We start from the raw sequence: 26,090 nt of genomic DNA, 5'->3' as shown, positions 1-26,090 counted from the left end.
ACGCAGAAACACAAGCAACCTCCACCCCTTCAACAGAACTCAAATGACACATAGGCCACAAACTCCATGTTCCACTCAACCACAGCCATAAGGCATAACAACATACCCAACACTCTTGTAATAGGTGACTTTATAGTCAGGCATACTGTTGTTCCACTCACCAGGCTAAACTAGGAGAACATTACTGTCAGCTGTCTGTCGGTTGCTAGGATCCGCCACATAATGCATGCACTCAGGTCACTCCACAACAAGTACAAATATGACTCTGTCATTGTCCATGTTGGTGTGAATGACCTGAGACTTACCTCCCTAGACTACATGAAAAGAGACATAAAAGAGCTCTATGATCATGTAGCCGAGGCAGGTATCACCCTAGCCCTGAGTAACATCCTGCCATCACCCAGAATGATACCACAGTACAATTACAAAATGATTGACTTCAACAATTGGCTAAGCTTCTGTTGCCATTTTAAGGGGATCCGGTGTCTGTCTGCCTGGATGACATCATCGACAGAGCATGATGCTTTGCCATAGATGGCCTGCACCTGTCACCCTTGGGATTCCGGATACTGGCTAAAGCTCTTGCCACACCTATAGTGCCTTTTTTAGGCAAGGTTCAAATGACAAATTCACCACCATAACAGTACAAGCAAGCAAAATCTGAGGGTAATGCTACTCAATGCTAGAAGTCTAAACCTCAAAATGCATTAATTCGAGGCACTCCTTAAAATGGAGAACATCGACATCTGTGCAGTGACAGAAACCTGATTCAAGGCTCCAGAGAGCACCCCTGCATTACCAGGCTATAATTCATACCACACCATTCAGCCACCTAACCTGGACCGAAACACTAAAGGCGGAGGCGTGTCCATATTCTTTAAGGATATCCACACCTCCAGGCTAGTTGCTCAGCATAATACATTCAAGATTATCCAACTGCAACTATCTTTGGGGAAGACCACAATCCAAATTGTAACTTGCTACAGATCCCACGCCATGCCCCAGGATTCCCACTCCTCATTTCTTGATACACTGGAAAATATTAAGGTACAACACAACACCCTTATAATGGGTGGTTTCAACTACCCCACCATTAACTGGGAAATCTACTCATGTACCAACTCTTTTGCTCAACGTTTTTTGGAATTCATAAATTCCAACTCCTTGGATCAACTTATCCACACCCCCACCAGGGGCAGCAATATCCTAGACCTGGTCATTACCAACACGGGCGACCAGTGTTCCACACTAGAGATTAATTCCTCATTGGTTAGATCCGGCCATAAGCTAATCACCCTAGACATCCACATCCCACCCCCACCCCCTATTAGGGAAACCACGGTAAAAAATTTCTCCCAAAGCCAATTTCATGCTTCTTAAGACAGAAGTGGCAAACTTCATGACAGCCATGCAGATGGTCAATAGAAGTACAACTGCTGAATCCTACACAAATGCACTTTATAAGCTCTTACATGAGTACATGGATCGTGCTATCCCTAACAGAACCAAGATGCTATCCTCCAAAAAAGGAAGCCAATCTGGTGGTCCTCTGCCATAAACAAACTCTACAACAGAAGAAGCTATCTCAAGAATCCCAATGGCAACACTCAGATCTGCTCTGAGTTACAGCACAATGGCACTAAATATACAGAACTAACTGATACCGCCAACATCCTGGAAGATAGGTTCAGTACTAACTTTACCACCCTCTCACCCCCTAACGGCCTCATCTCTATATTGGAAGAATGCAAAGTTCCTGTAATCATGGTTGCACAGGTAAAAAACACACTCTCCAAAGCCAAGAACACAGCATCAATGGGACCTGACAACATCGCAGACTGCATTCTACATGAACTACAGAATGAACTGGCACCCCACCTAAGCACCATGTTCAATCATAGCCTCACCTCAGGCTTTGTGTTCACTGAATGGTGCACAGGGATGGTTATCTCACTCCAAAAAGGGGGGAGCCACCATGGACTCTGGGAACTAATGCCCCCATTAGCCTAATGAGCCTGGTCTGCAAGGCCATGGAATGTATCATCATGGAACTTATAAACAAAGACACTGGTAATCTCCAAACTCCGGATCCTACCCAGTTTGGGTTTATAAAAGGCAGATCATGTCTCCTAAACCTGATAGACTTCTTTGAAGAAGTCACCAGAGGTGTAGATGAGGGTAAGGTGGTTCACACAGCCTATCTAGATCTTGCCAAGGCTTTTGACACCATCACCCACTCTGGAATTTTAGATAAACTCACTAAACTAGGTATAAATTCCTATGTCACAAGATGGGTTGCCAACTGGCTCACTGACAGAACCCACCTGTGAAAGTAGCAAACTCCAAATCCAACTTCAGACCAGTGACAAGTGGAATACCACAGAGTTCACTCTTGGGTCCTCTCCTGTTTGGTATCTACTTTTCTGAAGTACAGGCTAACACAGAAGGTCTTTGGCTAATGAAGTTTGCAGATGACTGCAAACTAGGAGCCATAATTGAAACTCCTAATGATGTGGACATCCTACAAAAGGGCCTCACTGAGACAGATGCCTGGTGTCAAAGCCATGGCCTCAAGCGCAATGCCAAAAAGTGCATTGTCATCCCCTTTGGTAAAACTCTGTACCCATGAGCTACCACATAGGTGGTAGTCTACTTAACACCAAAAGTATGATAAGAGACCTTGGGACACAGGCGGACAGTAGTCTCTCCTTTGATAATCACATCATCACAGTAGTCAGGAAATCCATCTACATGGCACACCTCATCCCAAAAGGTTTCTCATGCAGGAAAAAAGAGGTCATTGTTCCCCTCTACTCATCACTCATTAGTCCCATTATAGATTACAACACCCCTTTTGGTATGTATCTCACAAGCCATCTAAAACAACAGAAAAGGCTGCAGAAATACCTCACAAAGAGGATTACTGGCCACAAACAGATGCCCTTCACCGACCGTCTCAAAAAACTCCAGCTTTACTCCATCATATATCGTCTACTCAGACATGATTTCTGCATAACATACAAAGCTATGTCAAACCCAGAGCTGTTGGACATGCTCCACTTAAAGAAATCCCAATCCCTCCAAGCTACATGCTCTAGAGACCGAAATCTTGTCACCAAATAAATAGAATATGCTGGAGGGATAGATGTCCCAGAGACTTCCCATACTTTGGAACAAACTACCTATCTATTTCAAACAAAGCTCCTCATTAGCACTCTTCAAGAAAAATCTTGATTGGATGGGAAATAGGCATTTCACCCCAGGGATTACCTCTGTGGCTCTGCTCAACAGGGGCACAGGAAAATTATTTTCTTGGGTGGCGAAAGCCAGGGTACATTTTTGGCTAGGCTTATATAGGACCTAAGGCCAATAGCCTAGTAACTACCTATGAACCTATGAATATTGCTGTAACATACTTGAGTCATTCAATAGCACAGTATCCTTTGCACTGACAGGCATCCCCTGGAGGATGTCCAACAGTCATTTGGCAGGAAGAGACGGGAAAGGCTAGGTGGGTGGTATTGAGGGTAAGAATCATTAATGTTGGCAGTAGGAGTGGTTTAGGGACTAGGCTAGCTGATATGATGGTCAGGGGATTGTTGATATATTCTGTGTGTGCAGGAGACCACATGGAAGGGGATCCTGGCTGGGTGTATGGTAGGCAGGTCACAATTGTGCTATCAAGGTGTGGACTGGAGGTCGAAGAGGGTAGGGGTTCTGCCAAAGGAACAGTATGCCAAGAGTGTGTTTGGAGGATGATATAAGTGTCTGATAGGGTGATGTTTCTGAAGATGTAAGCTGATGGTGTAATGACTGTTGTTGGTGCATATGCTATGCAAGTTGGTTGTGCGATGGATGAGAAAGAGAAATGTGACATCAGTTGGATGATGTGGTGATGACTGTACCCAAGGGTGACAGACTCATCATTGCAGCAGATGTCAATAGGCTTGTTGGTGAAGGAAAAAAAACACCAACAACGAAAACTGCAGCCAACTGGAAAAATCTTTACTTCTTTTAAACAGATTCTGGTACCTCGGCCTTCGCCTTCATTGGAATAAATTGTTCTAAATCACACCAGCTTATATATACACCAGTCATTTCAATTAAACAATCAAATGAATTCATCAATTAAGAAATTTAGAAAACTTTTTAAATTTAACACAGCATATTATTATTAATCCCAAAGGTACTAATAAACTGAAAAACGGAGGATGCAAAGCAAACCAGTAAGCCAAACAAAGCACCCTGAACCACTGCTAGGTAGGCAAACAGAATTTAATAAGCCGAACAGTTCACTCAAATACAGGGCAGTATCTCAATGTATTTTAATGTGTTTATTCTCTTGCATATTATAATGGAGTTATTTTTGATGTTTTTAAAGTTTTTAAACATATATTTAATAGTGTCAATTATGTGAATGTTTTCTAATACATATTTTTTAGCATTTAATAGGTTTCCTATTTACAATGGAGTCTTACAACCTGATTTTTAATGTTTATTAATGTATTTATTCATTTAATGTATATGCTGAGTGTTTTTATTGGTTGATTCAAAAGTTAGTGGAGTATATAAAAGGTTTTAATGGAATGTACTAGCATTATCTGATGAAGTTGTGGACGAAAACGTATGGTGATTTACTTCAGCGTTTGTGTATTTGAGTGAACTGTTCGGCTTATTAAATTCTGTTTGCCTACCTAGCAGTGGTTCAGGGTGCTTTGTTTGGCTTACTGGTTTGCTTTGCATCCTCCGTTTTTCAGTATATTATTATTAATCTTTAATATTATTTTTATACATTAATATAATACTTAAATTTCTAAATTCATACCATTTGGAAACAAGGTTTTATAATTTATTATAAAATTAGATTCCATTCTCAATAATTTTTTCTGAAAATTAATGTTTGCCCCCCCACCCCCATCTGGTTTTGCCAAAACACTAAATATAAAGTCCTCACATCCACCACCATGAAATTGATGAAAGTGATGAGCTACTGGACTATCCAGTCTACCCCTCCTGATATCTCCCAAATGTTCCATGATTCTCAATTTTATTTTTCTTTTTGTCTGCCCTATATACCATTTTCTTATTTCACATTTACAACCTATTATATAAATTACCCCAAAGGAATTACAACTGAAATGATCAATGGCATTATATTTAACGCCATTTATCATACTACCATCCAAATTCACAATTTTACTACAAACTTTACAACGTCCACAAGCATAAGCTCCAGCATTACTAGCTTTAACCCTCCTGCCTTTATACCTAACCAGCTCTTTCAAATTACTGCATCTACCATAAGAGAAAATAATGTCATTGGGGATAATAGTTTTCAAAAAATCATCATTCATAACTATAGGCCACATATTGAATATTATTTTTCTTAATATAGGTGAAAAAAGTGAATACCTATTAACAAAAAATATTTTATCCTTAACTTCCAAGTTATTGCCATCATTACAAGCTGATTCTAAAAATCCTCCATCATCCCTAGTATTCCCACTTTTTTCATTCTTTCTACCTAAGTATTGGTGAACACTAAAGTGTAGGTTTAACTCTCTTTCAACTTTATTTCTATGTAACATAATATTATCCCATCTATATCCTCGATTATTTAATTTTTCACAAATTACATCAAATTCCCTCTTTAAATTCCTAACTTCTGAAGTATCAGCAGCAATTCTTTTAAATTCTCCCAAAGGTAAAGAGTTAATCAACTGAACACTATGCATACTAGTGGCATGCAAAAAATTGTTTACCGTAACTTTGTGGAAGGGTTTATGTTGTATCTTCCCATCACTACCAACATAAAACTCAACATCCAAAAACTGGATTGACCTTGACTTCACTTCAAAAGTAAAGTCCAAACCACAAGAGTTTAATTTCAAAGTTGAAATAAAGTCATTAAACTCCATTGAATTGCCCTTACACAAAAATATTAAATCATCAATATATCTCTTGTAAACAATCACATTTTTTTGAAAAAAATTAGTAGTATACAAAAATAAATTTTCAAAAAAACCCATAAAAATTATGGCATAAGAGGGGGCAAAACTAGCACCCATTGCTGTACCTTCCCTTTGTAGGTAACATTTTTTATCAAATTCAAAAAAATTGTGAGTAAGACAAAATTCCAATAGGGAAATAATATATGTTGTTCTGGGTCCATCACCCAAGAGCCGATGTACTGCATCTAAACCCCATTTATTAGAAATAGACGTATATAAAGATTTTACATCAACACTTGCCCAATAAAAATTGTCCTGCCATATAATATAATTCCCTTGAAATTATCACAGACCTCCTTTGTATTTTTAACATGTGAAGGAATTCTTGTGATATATTTCTTTAGAACAGAATCCAGAAAAATTTGATTGTTTAATTGAAATGACTGGTGTATATATAAGCTGGTGTGATTTAGAACAATTTATTCCAATGAAGGCGAAGGCCGAGGTACCAGAATCTGTTTAAAAGAGGTAAAGATTTTTCCAGTTGGCTGCAGTTTTCGTTGTTGGTGTTTTTTTCCTTTGGTCTATCTACATGTGTTTTTTTGTTGGTGAAGGAGACAGAGGGGATGGGGAATTGATTAGTATGCATGGTGTTAAAAGGAGTGGAGATGGTGAGATGGTTGTGGAGTTTGCAAAAAGGATGGACATGGCTATGGTCAATATGCACTATAACACAAGGGAGGGGCATAGGGTGACATACAAGAGTGGAGTAAGATGCACACAGATGGAATATATCCAGTGTAGGAGGGCCAGTTTGAAGGAGATTGGAGACTTTAAAGTAGTGACAGGGCAACGTGTATTTAGGAAGCAAAGAATGTTGGTATGTGAGATGATGATGGTGATCGAGATTAGAAGGAGTATGGGGTAGGCACCAAGGATCAAATAGTGTGAATTGCAAAAGTGTGCTTGTAAGGTGGAATTCAAGGAAGCACTGAGACAGGCACTGGTGGCAGTGACAGTCTAACAAATATCTGGTTAAGTACAGCAGAGCTGGTAAGGGAGCCAGATGAGTGCTTGGGGTGACATGTGGATGGAGGAAGCAGTGCAAGGACACCTGTTGGTGGACTGAGGAAGTACTAGACAGTATACAGAGACAGAGGTTGGGGAAGAAGGAGTAGGATTGTCAGAGAGATGAGTAAAGTAGGCAGAAATATGAGGAAATGATGTACATGGCAAGAGAGAGGTGGCAGTGGCTGAGGATGGGCATATGAAGAGTTTTATGAAAGGTTGGACACTAAGGAGGGATGGCAGGAATTGTACCGATTGGCTGGACAGATGCCCTGAGCTAGGAAAGATGTGCAGTAGATAAGGGTGATAATGGATGATGAGGTATGTATACTCACAAGTGAGGAGAGTGTGTTGAGCACATGGACAGTGTACTTTGAGAGGTTGATGAATGAAGGGAATGAGACAGAAAGGTTGGATGATGTGGGTATAGTGAATCAAGAAGTGCAATGACTTAACAAGGAGGATGTAAGAATAGCTAAGGAGATGTTGAGTACTGCAAAGCCTGTTGGTCCACATTACACACATGTAGAAGCATGGGGTTGTTTGGGGAAATGGCAATGGTGTGTTAGCCTGACTGTTTACTGATATCTTGGGAAGTGTGAGGTTACATGAGGGCTGGAGAGAAAGTGCTTAGGTGCAGTGTTAAGACTGAGGTTGATGTGCAGAGCTGTGATAACTACAAAGGGATAAAATTGACCAGTCACAGCATGAAGTATGGGTAAGAGTAGTGGAAGCTAGGTTACGCAGGGAGGTGAGGAGTACTGGTTAGCAGTATAGTTTCATGCATGGAAAAGGCACCACTGATGTGATGTTTGCTCTGAGACTGTTGCTGGTGGAATACAGAGAAGGTCAGGAGTTGCTCGGTGTCTCTCTGGACTTACAGAAAGCATATGACAGTGGGCCTGGACAGGAGTTGTGGTATTGTTTGATGAAGTAATGAGTAGAAGAGATATATGTAAGAGTGGTACAGGATATGTACAAGGGTGGTGTGACAGCATTGAGGTCTGCATTGGGATTGATGGATGTGTTTAAAGTAGAGGTGGGATGACATCAGGGAGTAGCTGTGAGCCCTTTCTGATTTGCAATGGGTTTTTAAGTGTTTCTTTCCAGTTTTTAGTTTGTGATTTGCAATGGTGATGGACAGGTTGACAGACAAGATCATACAGGAGTTCCCGTTGACTATGTTGTTTGCAGATGACACTGTGATCTGTACTGAGAGTAGGGGACAGCTTTTGGAGACCCTGGAGAGGTGGACATATGCTCTAGAGAGAAGAGAAATGAAGGATGGCAGCACTAGGACAGAATACCTGCGTGTGAATGAGAGGGAGGATAGCGGTATGTTCAGGATGCATGGGGTACAGCTGGCAAAGGTGGATGTGTTCAAATGTTTGGGATCAAAATTTCAGAGTAATGAGGACTATGGAGGACAGGTGAAGAAGAGAGTGCAGGCAGGATGGAGAGGGTGGAGAAGTGTGTCAGGAGTGATATGTGACAGACGAGTACCGGTAAACGTGATACGTAAGGTCTACAAGAGGGTAGTGAGACCATTTATGTTATATGGGTTGGAGACATTGGCATTGACAAAAAGGCAGGAGTCAGAGTTGCACATGGCAGAGTTACAGATGTTATGATTTGCACTGGGTGAGGTATGGGTGCACAGGTTTAGGAATGTGTATATAACAGGCTCAGGCCATGTTGGACTGATATGAGACAATGTTGGAGAGGCAGCATTACATCAGTTTGGACATGTGCTGAGGAGGATGCTGAGTATATTGGGAAAAGGATAGTAAGGCTGCAGCTATCAGGTAAGGGGAAGACAGGAAGGCCTCAGATAAGGTTTCTGGATGTGGTGAGAGAGGACATGCAGGTGCTCGGTGTGTGAGAGCAAGACTCAGATGACAGGCAGAAATGGCAACAGATGATCCACTGTGGCAATCCTGAACAGGAAAAGCCAGAGGACAATGAAGGTGGATGTTGTAATGTCTGTCTTCACAGATTTGGCAAGGATTTGACAGACATAACACAAATCTATGGGTAAATGACTACAAATATGAGACACACATATGGTCAGTGTGAAAAACACTGGACAGTTGAATGATATGAGCTCAGTATATAACATGCAGTTCAACACACACATCTGCAGCAGTACTTTACTCTGCACATGATCTGTATAGTTGTCTTGTATTTATAAGACAAAATGTGTTTCATAGTTATATGCACAGGTAACATATGGATATGTACAACATCCGAGTAGCTGGCCTAGTCACTTCAGACAGATCCACATGTTCTGGCCATCAGTGCTGTTCAACAGTACATGAGTACAGCAAGTCTCATTGAGACGTATACTTTCAAACCCCTATTTTCCATTATTACAGGCCACCTACTGCATTCAGTTATATGCTTACTTGTTTCACATATCTTTTTCTTTTTTCTAGAATTTTCACAGATATACTTTTTTATTTCTCACACTAGCTTTGCATGGATGTACTGTCTATGACAGAGGTGGTTTGAATAGATGGCAGCTTGTCTTTTGTAGGTAATGCTCATGAACATGTGATGGCCTGAGAACCAATTGGTGTTCCCCAGTTGCTGATTGCATGCAGAGCAGCCATGTAGTTATTCCAATAGCCAATGTCATGGCAACACACTCCTATAACTGAGTACTCCATGTGAGTGTTGGCCCTTTTCCTTACCTGTGAGGAAGACATCCTGGAGATGTGTGAGCTCATACCTCTTAGAACAAGACCTGTGGAGACAAGCCAACTAAATGGTAAAGAAGATTCAATACTTAGGGGCAGAATGTGAATAATGCTGTTATATGCTTTAAATAATACTTGTTTAACAGGGTATGTCTGAACATGGTACTTCTGCATGGGTTTCTGTCTGACAAAGTTATGTGTCTGCATAGCTCTCAACTGTAGAGCTATCCACATAATGGCCAGAGCTTTGCCTGTTATGTTTGGTCTGCTCCCCAGACAGGTGTTGTCCTTGTCAAATCAGTAGCATACCCTGGTGATTGCAATCGGTAAATGCTAACATCCATTTGTGTTTCAGACTTTATATCCCTCAGAAATTATATGTTACAACAAACCCTGTAACACCAGCAATTTTCTCAGTGTATAACAGCAGTATTTCAGGTATGGCCATGTTTTTGGGCCTCTGTCTCAAATTATGTCAGGCTTTGTACAGATGCCATACAATAAGAGGTTGATAGTCAGGGTCTACCATTATTTTGTTCTGTCATTCCTGCTGAGGGGAAAGGGTAGACAATATGTTGTTCTCTCTACATTCAAGACGTTGGTGTATGGACACGGTTCTTAGATGCCATTGTAATATGTTTTATGTGGTGGAGAGTAACAAGTGTTTTAAAACTAGGCTGTTAGAACATGTGAGACATATTACTGATGATAAATAAGACAGTTCTATGGCTGGACATTTTAATAATTCTCACCATGGGGGTAGTAGTCATGAAAGAACATTTGTTATGTACAGAATCAGTTTAAATTCTTAAATGTGATACATTATCCCCTGGGGGGTTAAATGAGTTGTGTAATTGGAGGCTGTCTATATACATGTAATTAAGTGTAGTGGGTTACAAGATGCTGCTTTAGAAAAAGTTTGTTTCTCAATTTGATTAAACAGTCATAAAAGAACAATTGTTATGTACAGAATCAATGTATGTTTTTAAATGTGATACTTTATCCCCTAGGTGTTTGAATGATGATTGTAATTGGAGGCTGTGTATTTAAATGTACTGTTAATTGTGTCTTCTAATTAAGGCAAGTATTTCTTGTAATGTGCTACTCGTTGAAGGCTTGGTAAAGACATCAGAGTAAAATGAACTTATGTGAATTACTGGCTGTTTGTATTTTTGTTTACTATCTTCACTCATTGTAGTTGTTTTGTTAAGAGGTCACTGTATATGTCTGGCCATTGTGTATGTCCTATCATGATGCATACTGTTCACTTATTACAGCAGTATTTCTTGGTTATATATCTATATATTGTTATACATATTTATGTATCTCTACACATAACTATCTATCCTTCTATATATGTAAATATTTTTTTCATATATATATTTGTAGATAACAATCATTCCTCATTGCACACTGTGTCTTTCCTATTGTAAAGTGACTGTACTGCATGATATGTTGTAAAAAACATCCCAACATCTCACAGTTAAGATGGCCTAGTTGTAAATTGCTGTGACTATGGCGTATAGCATCCTGGGCTCAAGACTGAGAATGGCTGAGTATTTTGTTGCTGAGTTGCTGGATACAGAGTGATTAAGGTACTTTTAAATAGTTGTAAGTGGGTTTGCCCGCATTTGCATGGTGCTAAGCGGGGCTAAAATGGTTAAACTGACAGGTTCTTAAACTGTGTAGGCTTCACTTACTGATGCTTACCAGTGTGCAGATATGCTTAGCACTGCTAACTACTGGTTATCATTCACATTTATGCAATGTGTAAACCTGTTAAGCATAGCTCAGCCCTGGTAACCATTGCTCATATTCCAGTCTGAAAACATAGCAGAGTAATGACATCATGTGATAAGTTTATTTAATGTCTTGTACATAATGTGCTTTTATGTGCTCTCATTACAGTAGCAAGGGGTGAGACTATACTGTACAGGACACTTGGGTATACATGAGTAATATCTCATGTTGTTTTATTTATTATTTTTTATACATGGGTAGTATCACATGTTATATGTACACACTTGCATGTTACACCAGCTACAGTACACTGGTTGATGAATATGATTCCACACATATTGTATTATGAAATTAGTACTGTTGACACTGATTTTCCATGTAAAATTAGATTGCCTATTGTAGTACTCCAACCATGCACCTCTGCATGCAGAGCTGGGACTCTGAGTACTATGCTATCTTGTTCTTGGTGTTTCAGCTGTGTGTTTTTATGTATCTCCTATTGGATATTAATATGATGTTATTATATTAACTCTAGAGTACTATGTTTTTGCCCATGTCATTGAGGACTGCTGTCATGTAGTAATGGCATACATTTCAGTTTCAGACTTCTATCCTTCAGGACATTCATCCTAATGCATAACATGTTTGCTATCCACTTCCTGTCTGTCCTCTATGCAGAAGCACACATGTCAGGTATTGCTAAGACCATACAACTATGCAGGTGCCCACATAGTTTTGTATTGTGGGCCTGAGCATTGCTGCTAGCTCCAACAAATGGGACATCCATCATGTGGCCCTTGGCCCTATTACTTGCTTGTGTGAGGGACATTACAGAGATGGTGGGCTACAGATTCACAAACAGTAGGTGGGAATACTTCACAGGACAGGACATCTGGAGACAGCACAACCACATGGGGGACATATCTCCAGAATTGTGAACAGATTCTATGTCATCATTAGTGCAGTGGGTTGATAGATTGACAGGGTTTGTGTGGACATGCATTTAGTGAGTGATTTCATGTCTGACAGTGATATGTCTCTGACATACCTCTCCACTGGCATGCTGTCCACAGACTGGCCACATGTTTGTCTGTTATGTTTTGTCTGTTCCCCAGACAGTTGTTGTCCTTGGAAAATCAGTCAGGGACTCTGGGGACTGCAGTCAGTAAATACTAAACTCCACTGGTATTGCTGCCTTCATATTCCTCATAAAGGATATGTTGCAACAAACCTGGTAACATCAACAACTGTCTAAATTTCTGACAACAATATGTCCAATCTATGCCTGTGTTTGTCCTCTGTCCCCAAATGATGTCAGGCTTTGTCCAGATGTCATGCACTATGAGGATCAGATGTATTTAGTAGCATTATTTCTTGCCTTCATTCCTCCTATCATCCCAGTGATGTAGTAGACCCACAGACATGTTACAGGGAAGAGGGCATAGATATCAGTCCTGAGCCTGTACATTCTGAGGTGAACTGTACATTTGAGAGGTCTGTGCATGTCTGGCCATTGTTGACAGACTGACGGGATTGTGTGCACATGTCATGTGTACATGTTATTTCAGCTGTGTATGGAGGGAGGTAGATGTAAGTGTTATGGCTCCTTTTTTATCTGACTGTGCATGCTGCTCCAGTGTCTGCTGGCTGTATGCCTTTGTAGCAGCAGACTGAGATGTACCCTGTACCATGGTCATGATTCAGACTACACTGAGAATTGGACCACTATATGTACGGGTAGTGTGTGACTGGAAAACTATTATGTATTTTTTCACACAATCCGTATACTCCACTGTTCCCCTGACCTACCGGTATGTGACTCTGACTGTGGTGGAACTGGTTGTGAGTATGCACTTTCACAATGGTGTCTGATTTTTGGTGCTGTAAAATCCCTGTAGTGCCTGACATCCCAAAGGGGAATGACAACACATTCAATGACATTGAGCTTAAGGCCATGGCTCTGACACCAGTCATTGGTCTCAGTGAGGCCTTTCTGTAGGGTGTTAACATCACTTCGGTAGTTAATAGCTCCCAACTTGCAATTGTCTGCAAACATTGTCAGCCAGAGTCCCTTTATGTTGGCATGGACTTCAGAGAAGTTGATACCAAACAGGAGAGGACCCAGGACCAAACCCTGTGGAACTCCACACATGACTGGTCAGCAGTCTGACTTAGGCTCAGCTACTTTCACACAGTGGGTTATATCTGTGAGACAGTTTGCAACCCACCTACTGTTATAGAGCTTGATGCGTAGCTCAGTGAGTTTATCCATGAACCCTGAGTGGGGAATGTTATCAAAGGGCTTAGCCAGATTGAGGTAGGCTTTATGAACCACCTTGTCTTCATCCACAGCTCTGGTGGCTGAGTCAAAGAAGTCAACCAGGTTGATTGAACAGGCATGATCTACCCTTCACAAAAGCAAACTGTGTGGGATCCTAAGTCTGGAGATTCCCATATCCATATTTCTTAGGTCCATGACACATTCCATAGCTTTGCATGACAGCCTTGTCAGGCTAATGGGATGATACTTCCTAGGGTCTGCAGCCACTCCTCCTGTGTGCAGAGGGATAACTGTAGCAATACACTAGTCAGTAGGGACAAAACCTTAGGTGAGGCTGTGATTGAAGAGGGCACACAGTTGAAGTGCCAGTTCACTCTGTAGTTCATGCAGAAGACAGACAGGGATATCGCCAGGTCCAATAGAAGCTGTATTCATGGCCTTGGACAGTGGTGTGTTAACCAAAGCAGCAGTACTACTAGGTGCCTAGCAGTGTACTGGTATTGTGAGTGGTCCTTTGGGGGTGGGAGAGGGGTAAATTTGCCACTGAATCTATGTGTCAGTATATTGGCAATATCTGCTGCATCAGTATAGGAGTTAACATTGTGCAGTAGCTCAGAACACATGATGGTATTGCAATGGAGATTTTTTTACATAAGTATAGGAGGCCTTATGGATGTCTTTTCTGTGTGCTGCAACTCTGTTTTCACAGATAGCTTTAGAGTATTTCATGAGTAATCTCATCTTTTTGTTGAGGCTGATAAGGGTGTTTTTCCAGTCTTGGGACTTCACCTTATTCCATATCAGTTTCCTCCTTCTGTTGTAGAGTAGTTTGGGCAGGGGACCACCAGACTGGCTTCCCTTTTCTGGAGGGGAGCATCTTGTTCTATTGGGCATGGTGGAATCCATGCATTTGTGTACATGTTCGTACTACGTTGGTGTGTGTTTGGAGGTCATGCAACTAGTCTCCATTTGCATGGTTGCCATGCAGTTAGCCACCTCTGATCTTTGGAGGCAAAAGTTGGCTTTGGAAAGGTTTTTCATGGTGGTTACCTTTGCAGGGGGGTGGGAGGGATGTGGATTTCAACTAGATGAAGCTTTGTCTTCCTTTAGGGTAAGAGGATATGAAAATGAGATGCTGAATGAGGCAAAAAACTATGCTTTATCAAATAGGGACACTGTGTGCACCCCTTTTTTAGTAAAGGTGCTAATAATCAAAATAATAATAATGGTGATAAACAACCTACAAATAATCACTACATCACAAGGTTTAGTCGGTGCAATGATGGGATTAGAAATATTATAACTGATGATTGGGGCATTCTCAGAAGCTTTTCTGGTTTGAAGGATATAATCACTTACAAACCATTATTTACTTATAGAAAATGTAGTAACTTAAAGGATAGGTTATGTTATAAAGATTTAAAGCAGGTACAACCGAAAAGTAAGATTGATAAATATGGCACTTTTCCTTGCCATAATTGTTGTAGTTGCACATTCATAGAGACTAACAACACTTTTATTAATCCTCACAATAATAAACCTTTTCCTTTCAGGTGCTCAGCAACTTGTGGCACTAGTAACATCATATATTTAGCTACTTGTATAAAAATGTAAATGTTTTTATGTAGGCAAGTACATTAGACACCTCAGAGACAGAATTATTGAGCATAACTCAGAAATAAGACGGGAAATATTAACTAACTCCTTAGTGGAACATGTTCAAGAAAACCCAACTCATAGTTTTAGATTTAGGGTTATAGAAATCATGACTAAATCACTTAGAATGGGGGATGTTAATACACAGTTAGAAAACATAGAACTTCAATGGATACTGCACTTACAGGCTGAGCACTTGCCTGGTTTAAATCAAATAGTTTCTATAAAACCTGTTTTAAAATTAAAACAAAAGGCTGTTTGATGTAGTAGACTAACAGGCTGTTTTGCTTTAGTATAAAGTTTTTCAGTAAGACATTTTCTATGAAGTTTATAGATATAATTTAATATATATTGTATTGTATTTTTAAAGACTTTTTAAAACTTGATTGATATAATTACTTGATTGGCTGTGTGATTGAATTAACTAATTGATGAATGTATTTAAACTGTGCTTTTTGTGGTGAATATTTTTAAGCACTAAGGAAGGATACTTGATATCCGAAAGCTTTGCTGCTATTAAAAGTGTTTTCTGTTTTACATTGGTGTTAGCTGCTTTGTTCTTAGGATTTCTAAGATGATGACATTGTGGTCAGATTTAACCATGGCAGAGTTTACTATTGGTGTACAGCAACAGTCGCCCCTGTTAGCACTGACTAGGTCAGTGATTTTGCTACCTGTAGTGGGTGTAGAAATGAGCTGGTCCACCCATTGGAATGGATGCATTCCAGGCAACATTGGGCAAGTGCATTGATACATGGGTAGCCTTTACAGTTAATGGAGGGGTAGTTGAGGTCAACCAGTATGACAGTGTTAGGTTGTACAGCAATATTCTCCAGGGCCCTTAGGAACATGGGGTTTGACTCTTGGGACATGGTTGGGAACCTATAGCAGGCTTAAGACTTGGATTGCTGTCTTACCCTATGTTAGCTACATCTGCAGTATCTGTGATGCATTATGTTGGGCTACCAGTGTGGACATGTGCACATCCTTTGTGATTAAGGAGTGCTTCGAGTGAGTGCCTTTTGAGATTTACACTTCTAGTATTGAGCAGCATGACCCTCAGATTGCATTTGTTTGTAGCTGTTATATATTTAGGTATACATATGTATATATATATATATATATATATATATATATATATATATATATATATATATATGTGTGTGTGTGTGTGTGTGTGTGTGTGTCTGTGTGTGTGTGTGTATTTATATACTTATATATATATATATATATATATATATATATATATATATATATATATATATGTGTATGTATGTATATATCTTATATGTATATCTCTATAGATATATTTTGTGTCTATATTTGTTCACATATATGCATCACCATAAATAAATACATGTATACATAGAAAATCTGACTGATTCTACTGAATTTTTTCCCTACTGTTGAATGACTCTACTGACTGATATGTTTGGAAACGTTTCAGTGTTTTGCAGAGCTCACATGGTGCAGTGGTACATTGCTCTGACAATGGTATACAGAGCCCTGGGTTCAAGAGTTGGCAGAACTGATACTTTTGCTGCAAAGCAGAACAGTTGCTGCTGGAGACAGAGGGGTGAAGGCAATATTTCAAAGATGTCCCTATTTTGGGCCCCTTGACCCCCATTTCGACAGCCTTTAGTCAGATTTGTTACAGTAAGAGGTTTGGGGAATGGATCTGATGTGCAACTCCAATATATATATATATATATATATATATATATATATATATATATATATATACATATACACATATATATGTATATATTTATATATATATGTATATGTATATATATATCTATATATCTATGTTTATGTACATAGATATATCTGTATGTATTGAGTTACTTTTCTATCTATACATGTATATCTATACGTATATATTTCATATGTATATTTCTACATATATTATGTATTTCTTTGCATCTCCATACACATATACATTTGTGTGTATATATATATATATATATATATATATATATATATATATATATATATATATATATATATATATATATATATATATATATATATATATATATATATATATATGGGTCTCCTTCTAATGACCGAAACGCCGATTCGCCGACAGTGAAATCACCGACACGAAACGACCGACAACGCAGTTGACCGACACGCTCGAATCCCGACAGACGGAAGACCGACAAGGGGAATGTGTAAGCGCGACCTGGTAAGTATGCGATAGTGAGGATTTAGGAGTAGGGAGCGGACAGGTAAGTGTGCAATACTCAGGGATGTAGGGTTAGGGTGTGTGATAGGTGAGTGTGCGGTAGTGTCGGAGCTTGGGGTTCGGGGTGTGTAAGTGAGTTAGGGTTAGGGTGCAGGTAGGGAGAGTGTGCGGTAGTGTCGGAGCTTGGGGTTCGGGGTCTGTAAGTGAGTTAGGGTTAGGGTGCAGGTAGGGAGAGTGTGCGGTAGTGTCGGAGCTTGGGGTTCGGGCTGTGTAAGTGAGTTAGGGTTAGGTGCAGGTAGGGAGAGTGTGCGGTAGTGTCGGACCTTAGGGTTAGGGTTTGGGTTAGGGCTAGTGGATATGTGTTGTAGTGTACTGTGTTGTTTACGTGTAGTGTGTCGGTGTTATGGTGTTCGGTGTTTCGCGTTGTCGGGTTTGTGTGTTGTCGGTTTTCTGGCGTCGGTGATTTCACTGTCGGCGAATCGGCGTTTCGGTCATTAGAAGTAGACCCATATATATATATATACATATATTCATATATCTATACACACACAAAACGTGACTAATTCTACAGAATCTTTTCCCTACTGTTTATAAACATCACATATATCTACAGCTCAGATGGCTTAGTGGTAAATTGCTGTACTTATGGTGTGCAAGGTTCAAGACTTGCAAGCACTGATTATTTTGTTGCTGGGCAGAACTAGAGCTGTTGGATACAGAGTGATCGGCCTTCCCAGACAAGCTATGGTGTTGCAGTTTTACAACATATGTTGGCTAGTCATGAAAAAACACATTCCAGGATTAGTTATAACAGCATGCATAGGCATTCCCATTATCCCAAAACAACAGATTTGGAACAGTTGCATAGCAAACAGAACACATACATATATGGAACCACAGTGGGCATTAAAACGGCATGCCGGTTACATTGATAGCAACAGACCACCAATGATAGTATTTGAACAGGGAACATTAATAGAAAAACATTTCAATATTTGTAGAACAATATGACAAATGTCCCAACAGTAGGTTTGGTGAAAAACATGCCCATTGATTTATGTGTTTAGATTATTGGTGCAGATAAGTTGGGAGAGAGAGAGAGAGAGAGAGATGTCAATTAACAACTGTATATGCTTGAAGTGCTCACAATTTTAATGATCATTGCTCTAATCATTACTCTATAGGTATTACCTCACTTTACAACAACCTATGACCTTGGGTTGGGCAGTGGTATGTTTGCACACAGTGTATAATTACAGCCTTCTGCTAGCTACTTTATACCTTTTCTTACCTGGCAGAACTGTGGAGGAAATTTCTATTAACACTACCTGACTGTTTCTACCCATATTCACATAGTCAGGGTTACATATGTGCACTCAAACTGTGTGTGTGTGTGTGTGTGTGTGTGTGTGTGTGTGTGTGTGTGTGTGTGTGTGTGTGTGTGTGTGTGTGTGCTACTGCCATACTCTGCCTTGATTTCTATTGGACACCCTGGTTGTTGGCAGCAGTAATCACTAGCTGTGAAAGAGTGACACTTGAGGAACATTTCTTGGGGGGAGACTAATTGGTTTATATACTTATCTTGCTGTCATTTGCAGCCTTGGGGTTGGACAGTGGGTGTTGGACAGTTTAACTACAGCCTTCTTACAGCTACTTTATACCTTTTCTTACCTGGCAGACCTATGGAGGAAATTTCTGTTAACAATACCTGACTATTTCTATACATATTCACAAAAGCCTAGGTGAAATTATGCATACAGCTTACTACCACTCCTGGGATTCGAACTGTGCCTGTTTGTGCCAAAAATACAACAGGGTTGTGTTTCATCAGAATGACCTATTATGGAACTACTGTTTCTTGTTTGCCTGTTTTCTGTCTAATGCTCTATTGGTTGTACACTCTGAAGTTATAATTCTGACATTCATGCATAGCACATATATTTTGTATAGCACAGTGTAGAAAACACTGGTTAACACAGCATTACTATTCAGATATCAAATCTTGGTGCATGCAATATTTCATGTAGTTAATCTCCTGTTTTATAACTCCACAACCTTTGTTAGAGGAGCTTTGATTGTTTAATGCTTTCAGAGCTATAGTTGCTATGCATAAACTGTACACATTTCATTTCATACAATACCAAAGTAAACACAACCAGTCTGGGGTTTTGACTTTTACTAACAAGTGCTTACAATTTTATTGATATATGACCTGTATTTCAGTATCAGTCTCCTGCGAGCTTGTTTATTCAGTACAGACTATACCCATTTTTAAATACTGCAAGGGAACATAATACTCATTTTTATTTATTTGCCCTGAATATTACAAGCTAGAATGTTACTCACTAGCCTCACGATGCAGCCTTAGCAGCCTGCTGGCATGGGTGTCCAAGTTGGCAACCCTCTCATCTGCAGCTGTACATGTGATAAGAAAAACATTTATATATAACTATCCATCACATGCACAGGCTGAACTTTGAAAAACAGTTATTGTGACTGATACTTACATATGTCTGGAGCATTCCCCACCCAGGCATCTTGGACCCACTGGTCCAAGAGCTCTCTCTTCCTCTGCTTCAAGTTGGCAAAGTGGTGCCAGTCCTGCTCACCAGTCCAAGGGATACCAGTGGCACTGATGAGATCACAGGCGAGACATTCCCAGACCTCTACTTTGTATTGGGAGCCCTGGTACTGGTCCTGCAGCAGTCTCATGTCATGGTTTTCTACAAGGAGTCCGACCATGATCCTGGACTCCTGAATGCCCCATCGCTGCACACAAAAGCTCACACCTTCACCAACACCAGCCATAGTGCCTACAGTGGGGAGCTACAACTGGTTATGGGCTGTATTCCCACCTGCAAGGTTTAAGTAGGACTGATTTCTTATCCTTTGCCGTGATTGGACAGTTTTGAAAATGCTGAGCTAAGCTGAGCACTGGGCACATCCACTTAGCATAGGTAAGCATTGCTTAAAGGGGTAGATGCTAAGCCCTGCTTACTAGTGCGCAAATCCTCTTAGCTATGCTACTTCTTGCTAAGCATACATATTTCAGCAATGCTTACTCTAGCTAAGCACAGCTGAGTTCAGTTTAAAATTGCTCAACTGTTATTTTATGGACTATCATTAGTATTATTACTTATTATGATTATTGTGTCATCATCATTATTATTATTATTCTCATTTTATGTACTTTCATTACATTACATTCTTTTGTGGCTATATTATCTGGGACACCTGTGTTTATGTGGGGGTGTCACATCTGTACTACACTGACACCTTACATTTGGACCTGCTACACTACCCTAGTCAGCAAATGTGTAATATTCACTACTTATTTATAAAAAATATATATTTTAGCCATGTTTCACATATGAAAATGAACGGATTGCTTTGGGGATTGAACCATGACAGACTGCATGTTAAATAAGCGCTCTAGCCACTACACTATTCCGCTTTCACTGTTATGGCTGTATGGTTTTTTTTAACTCCTTTAGATGTTTAAACTCTACTATGCATTGATGTGCAACTCGCATGCCTGCTCAGCTACACTTAAACTTTATTGGGAACAGAAAAATATTTAACTTTGTGTTCTATTTTTATTTTACTTTAGAGGTATGCACATTGCTTTTTGCCTGTAAGGGCAGGACATCTGGACAACGTCTGACATGATGGGGGAGAAATAGGGATGGATTTTAAATATTGCTCTGGCCTACATAGAAAGTTGATAGGATAGCATGCTTTGCATTGCATGACTTTTTTGAAGGGTACTATGTCTGAAACTGCATTGTCTATCATTATTATCTGATTTCACTCTTTACTGACTTTTCACTATTTTGCCAGTCATCCATCTGATATGTGGAATGGACCATGCTTTTGAGACTAACATCTGGCATTCTGCGAATATCTGTACGGTTAAGGGGTATGTGTGTGCATTTGCATACATTTCCTGCTTCTGCAGCATGCAGAAGTGCTGTATGGGTTTATCAATACAGGGTGTGTGTCTCAGAAGCTGTGACACATCCCCTGTATTGTTTCCTCTTGCCGTTTTCATTTTCAGTCTCCACGGACACTAACAATGTTATTTTTTACATGTCGGTGTCCGTGGACACTGAATACTGGCATAATATTAGAGCTAAGCTCTAATGCTATGCCAGTATAGCTTAGAAAGTGCCATAAGGTATTTCCTGAGCACAGGGGGCATGTTTAGTGTCCATGCACTGCTTGGATTATGTCTGTCTAGAGAGTACAGGAGTGCGCCTTTATGAATATGCAAGGCGTGCTGCTGCTCTACACGGACACAGAACACTCCGTGCAAGAATTCCAGGACTGAACTATAAAGACAGACTGGAGGTTTTATTCCTACACTCAGCTTCTTATACACCCATAGGGAAACCTATGTTTTGTTTATAGAGCTATAAGAGATTTGTAATCCATGAGCTCTTATACCTCAATAAACCAAACAGTCCAGTTAACCATAGGTCAGAGATTTAAATCTACTCCAACAAATAAATAAGACTAAAAGGATGGAGAGATTTGTTACAAGGTGCCTACCTCTTCTTTGGAACAAAGTTCCAGAGTTAGGCAATATGACACACTGTCTGCCTTAAAAATGAGCTGGACAACTGGATGGGTGCTTATAAATTCAGCCTTGGATGACTGACTTGGCCCTCCTGGAAATGACAGGCAAGGCTGAAGGATGAATACTGGCAAGGCCTAAGGATAGGCAAGGCCTTAGGATGGGTAGCGACAAGGCCTAAGGATAGGCAGGTCCTAAGGATGGATACTGGCAAGGTGGAAATGGCCTCAAGGATCAGTTGATAATGCCTATGATATGATCAAAAATGCAGAATATATATATATATCTATCTATCTATCTATATATATATATATATATATATATAAGGTTCAAGATTGCTGTTCCTGAGAAAGGGGGGTGTGGGGGTTGACCCACACATTGGGGAGATACAGGGAGGTTTGTCCCCCTGTGAAAAACAATTTTAAAGAAGAAAACTTGTGATTGGAATTTGATGCTCTCCTGTATTTTCTGTCTTTTTTTTGGTCATTCTGTTGCTTGCTATTAAGAGTCTTGACATTTCAATAGGAAGCCTAATATTAAAGTTAAAATGTTTATCCTTGTACTTCAGAAAGTAAAATCAAAGGATAAGAACAGTGATATTTAGAGCAATGTTCATAACAGATAGCTAGTTAGTGGTTGTTATGCTGACGGATATCATTTGTTGCTCAGAGATAAGTTTTTTTGTTTTTTTTTGTTTGATGATACTGTTGCTATCTTTTTACTTTATTTGTTCTCTCTATTGATTGGTTTAAGAAACCAATCCATCAATTCAGTGGAAAGAAAATATTGTAAATCAGACATTGTTTGTTGGAGTTATAGACTTGGTCTTAAGAACAAGGTAGATTTTAATAACTACTGGACTCTGAAGTAAAGATCTAATGTTCTTTCCTTTCAATAATTGTATTATGTGCCAATATTCTTTTATTTTAGACATCAAATTTCTTGATTATTATACTTTTGAATTTGTGTCCTTTGCAGGCAACTAGGTGATTGTTCTGAGAACAAGCATTTTGTCAACGTAAGGCAGGAATTTTACAACAAATGATGTTAGCTTTTTTGATGAATGTTTGGCTTAGGGTGGAACAATGGTGCAGTAGTTAATATTGCTGCCTTGCAAAGTTTGCAGTTCTCAGGTGGAATAAATTGTGTGCAGATTCTGCAAATCCTTCTGGTGTTTGTGTGAGTTTCACCTGGTGCTTTGGTTTTCTCCTACAGAGCCATAGCTCCCCAGTCTGGTGCCCCTCAATGCTAGGTTGAGGGGAAAATGGTCCAATCTCCAATTTGGCACTCCTTCCCTATGAAGGAAGTGCACCAGGTCCTAACAGCCCTCTCACTCTACTGCCAGAACTAATGCTTACGCAAGGAGCAAAGTCTTGAAAAAAACCCCAGAAGTCTGTTGATCATGCACCCTAACACCTTGTGCCAGTGTCAGCTGCCTCTTTGTCCCACCCTAGCTATGTGTCTGTCCTCCTACAACCCAAAAGCATATTTTATTGAAATGGTTATCCTCACAATTGCCTGTAAGTGCAAATGCAATACAAAACTGAGTTTGGTGGCACCCCATCAAGGATAAGTTAGTCTGCCTTGCATCCAATGAATTCCAGGAGCTCCTGCAACCTCAAAATGGATTAAGCAGATAACCAGAGAATGAATGAATGTTTGGAGCTTAGCACAAGGGACTGATATGCTTTTTCCAAAACATATGGCAGAGTTTTAGGAAACTGGAATGCTTGGAGTATCACATCTGTTAAAAAGACAGTTGAATTGTTTCCTTCTTCATTCTCAGATGTACTATAAATTTTCAGCCTGTTTCTTTGTGTTTTGTTCTTTAGTTCAAACGTTTTCTATGAGCAGTTGATTTTGTTTTATCATGTTTATATGAATTATTTATCCTGCATTTTTGTGTCTGACTCTGTCAGAGATAATCGAAATTTGAAGAACTGTCCTGTTTCTACTTATAAGGGTTCTAAGTTTTTTAGACAGAGATTTTGAAGAAAGCCAAAGATTGTGAATTTTTTCCAGATGTATTGAAGATTTTAATAAGTTATTAACATTTTTTTGTAGAGTCAGATTGATTAAATTCACATGACTGCCGATTTTACATTCTTCAAAGGTACTGGATACTTAGACATCTCACAGATTTCTTTAACTCTATGAAAGAAAATTTAAATATGTAATACAAACGTTTCAGTGAATCATTTTTTTGGTATTCGGTACTGATGTTACTTGAATTTTAAGAAAACAGTTTTCTTAAAGAGTTTAGCTAAGTATTTATTTCTAAATGCTGCAATGTATAAACCAAACCAAAGTGTAATAAAGTGACACAGATATTACATTATTAAAGGCAGTTCAGAGAATGCACTAGTACTAACTTAACAAATGTTTAAGGTATTACACAATGAAAACTGCAGCCTTGTGGGGTCATTTTTGTAGTTTTTTTTTACTAAATAGTTTGTATACGTGACCTTTTCACCCTTTAGTGTAAAGTTATTTGGGATATTTTCAGTCACCCTAAAGTTTTGGATATCAGTCTTGCTATTAAGCTCTATGCTTCTATATGGCCAAGCAATTCCCTTATGCTACACAGATGAGCTCAGAAAAGGATGGAAAGATCAGCAAAAGTGATCAGTTTTGGAAAGATGGCAAATTACTGGTCTTTTCTATTATGATTACTAGGTACAAAGGAGAATGGGAATTTCCCCTTTCTATACTGTAATGCTATTTCAAAGTTAGTATGTATATATGGGAGTAGTTGAGACGAGGTTTTCTTGAACAGTAAAAAAGCCCATACAGCTGTTTGAAAATTACTGGCTTTCTTACTGTGAGACTGCATACAGCAGGAATCAGGGAATAAGCCCTTTCTCCACTGTAGTGCGATCTTTGAATAGGTATATTTAATTAGCAGCTAATGGGGTTTGACTTTATTGCCCTGATTGCAACTGTAAAGACGTAAAGTAAAAGAAAAAAGTCAGGGACATTCAGAAGCTACTTAGCTGAAATACTGGTATATTGTTAAGGGGCCATTTGCATATATCTTACGGACCTTTAATAGAAGAGGTTTGCGATATTACACAATGAAGACTCTAGCTTTGCTGGATCTTTTTTTGCAAAATACATATATATGTATGCATGTTAGCAAAAGTCAGTGTGCCATTACATCAGTACACATAACCTTGATAGCTACCCCTCGGTTACACAAATAATTGAATAAAAATACCAGGAAAACAATGCCAATCTCAAAAGGAAAGGAAACAGCTTCCATTTATGACTGATATATATATATATATATATAAACTTTAAAATTGCACTATAGTGGGGAAAGTGTTCCGAGTCCCTTCTGTATTACAGTCTCACAAAGGAAAAGACTGTCAATTTGCCATTTTCCATATTCAATCACCTTTGCTGATCTTTCCACTATCTGAGCAAGTGAAAGTTCAAACAATGAATGATATTCGTATGTGTACATATATATATATATATATATATATATATATATATATATATATGTGTGTGTGTGTGTGTGTGTGTGTGTGTGTGTGTGTGGGTATACTTATATATAAATTACATGAAGTTAACATACAAAACATTGACAAAAATAATAATAAATAAATAATAAATTGATAACACATAGCACATGTCACAGACATAGCCTCACAAAATACAAATAAAAAAAATGTTTTTGAAGGCAACAAGCCAGCTCGCAACCCCCCCCCCCCCCCCCACACACACACACACACATCCTAAATATATATGTCTTTGAGTAGCTGACAGTATTACTGGTATTAATTGTATACCAGAAACCCAAACGAAGTATGCTTACTTGATTTGTGGCTAAACTAAACTATGTTATCCTGTTTACTGAAAGTATCATCTGTTCAGTCCAGCTTACATTCCTTTTGTTTCCTACAGCATATTTTAATGCAATAAC

The sequence above is a fragment of the Protopterus annectens genome, chromosome 5.part0, assembly GCF_019279795.1.
Source record: "Protopterus annectens isolate FY-2018-M chromosome 5.part0, PAN1.0, whole genome shotgun sequence".
In the NCBI taxonomy this organism is placed as follows: Eukaryota; Metazoa; Chordata; order Ceratodontiformes; family Protopteridae; genus Protopterus; species Protopterus annectens.
This window is presented reverse-complemented; position numbering follows the sequence as displayed.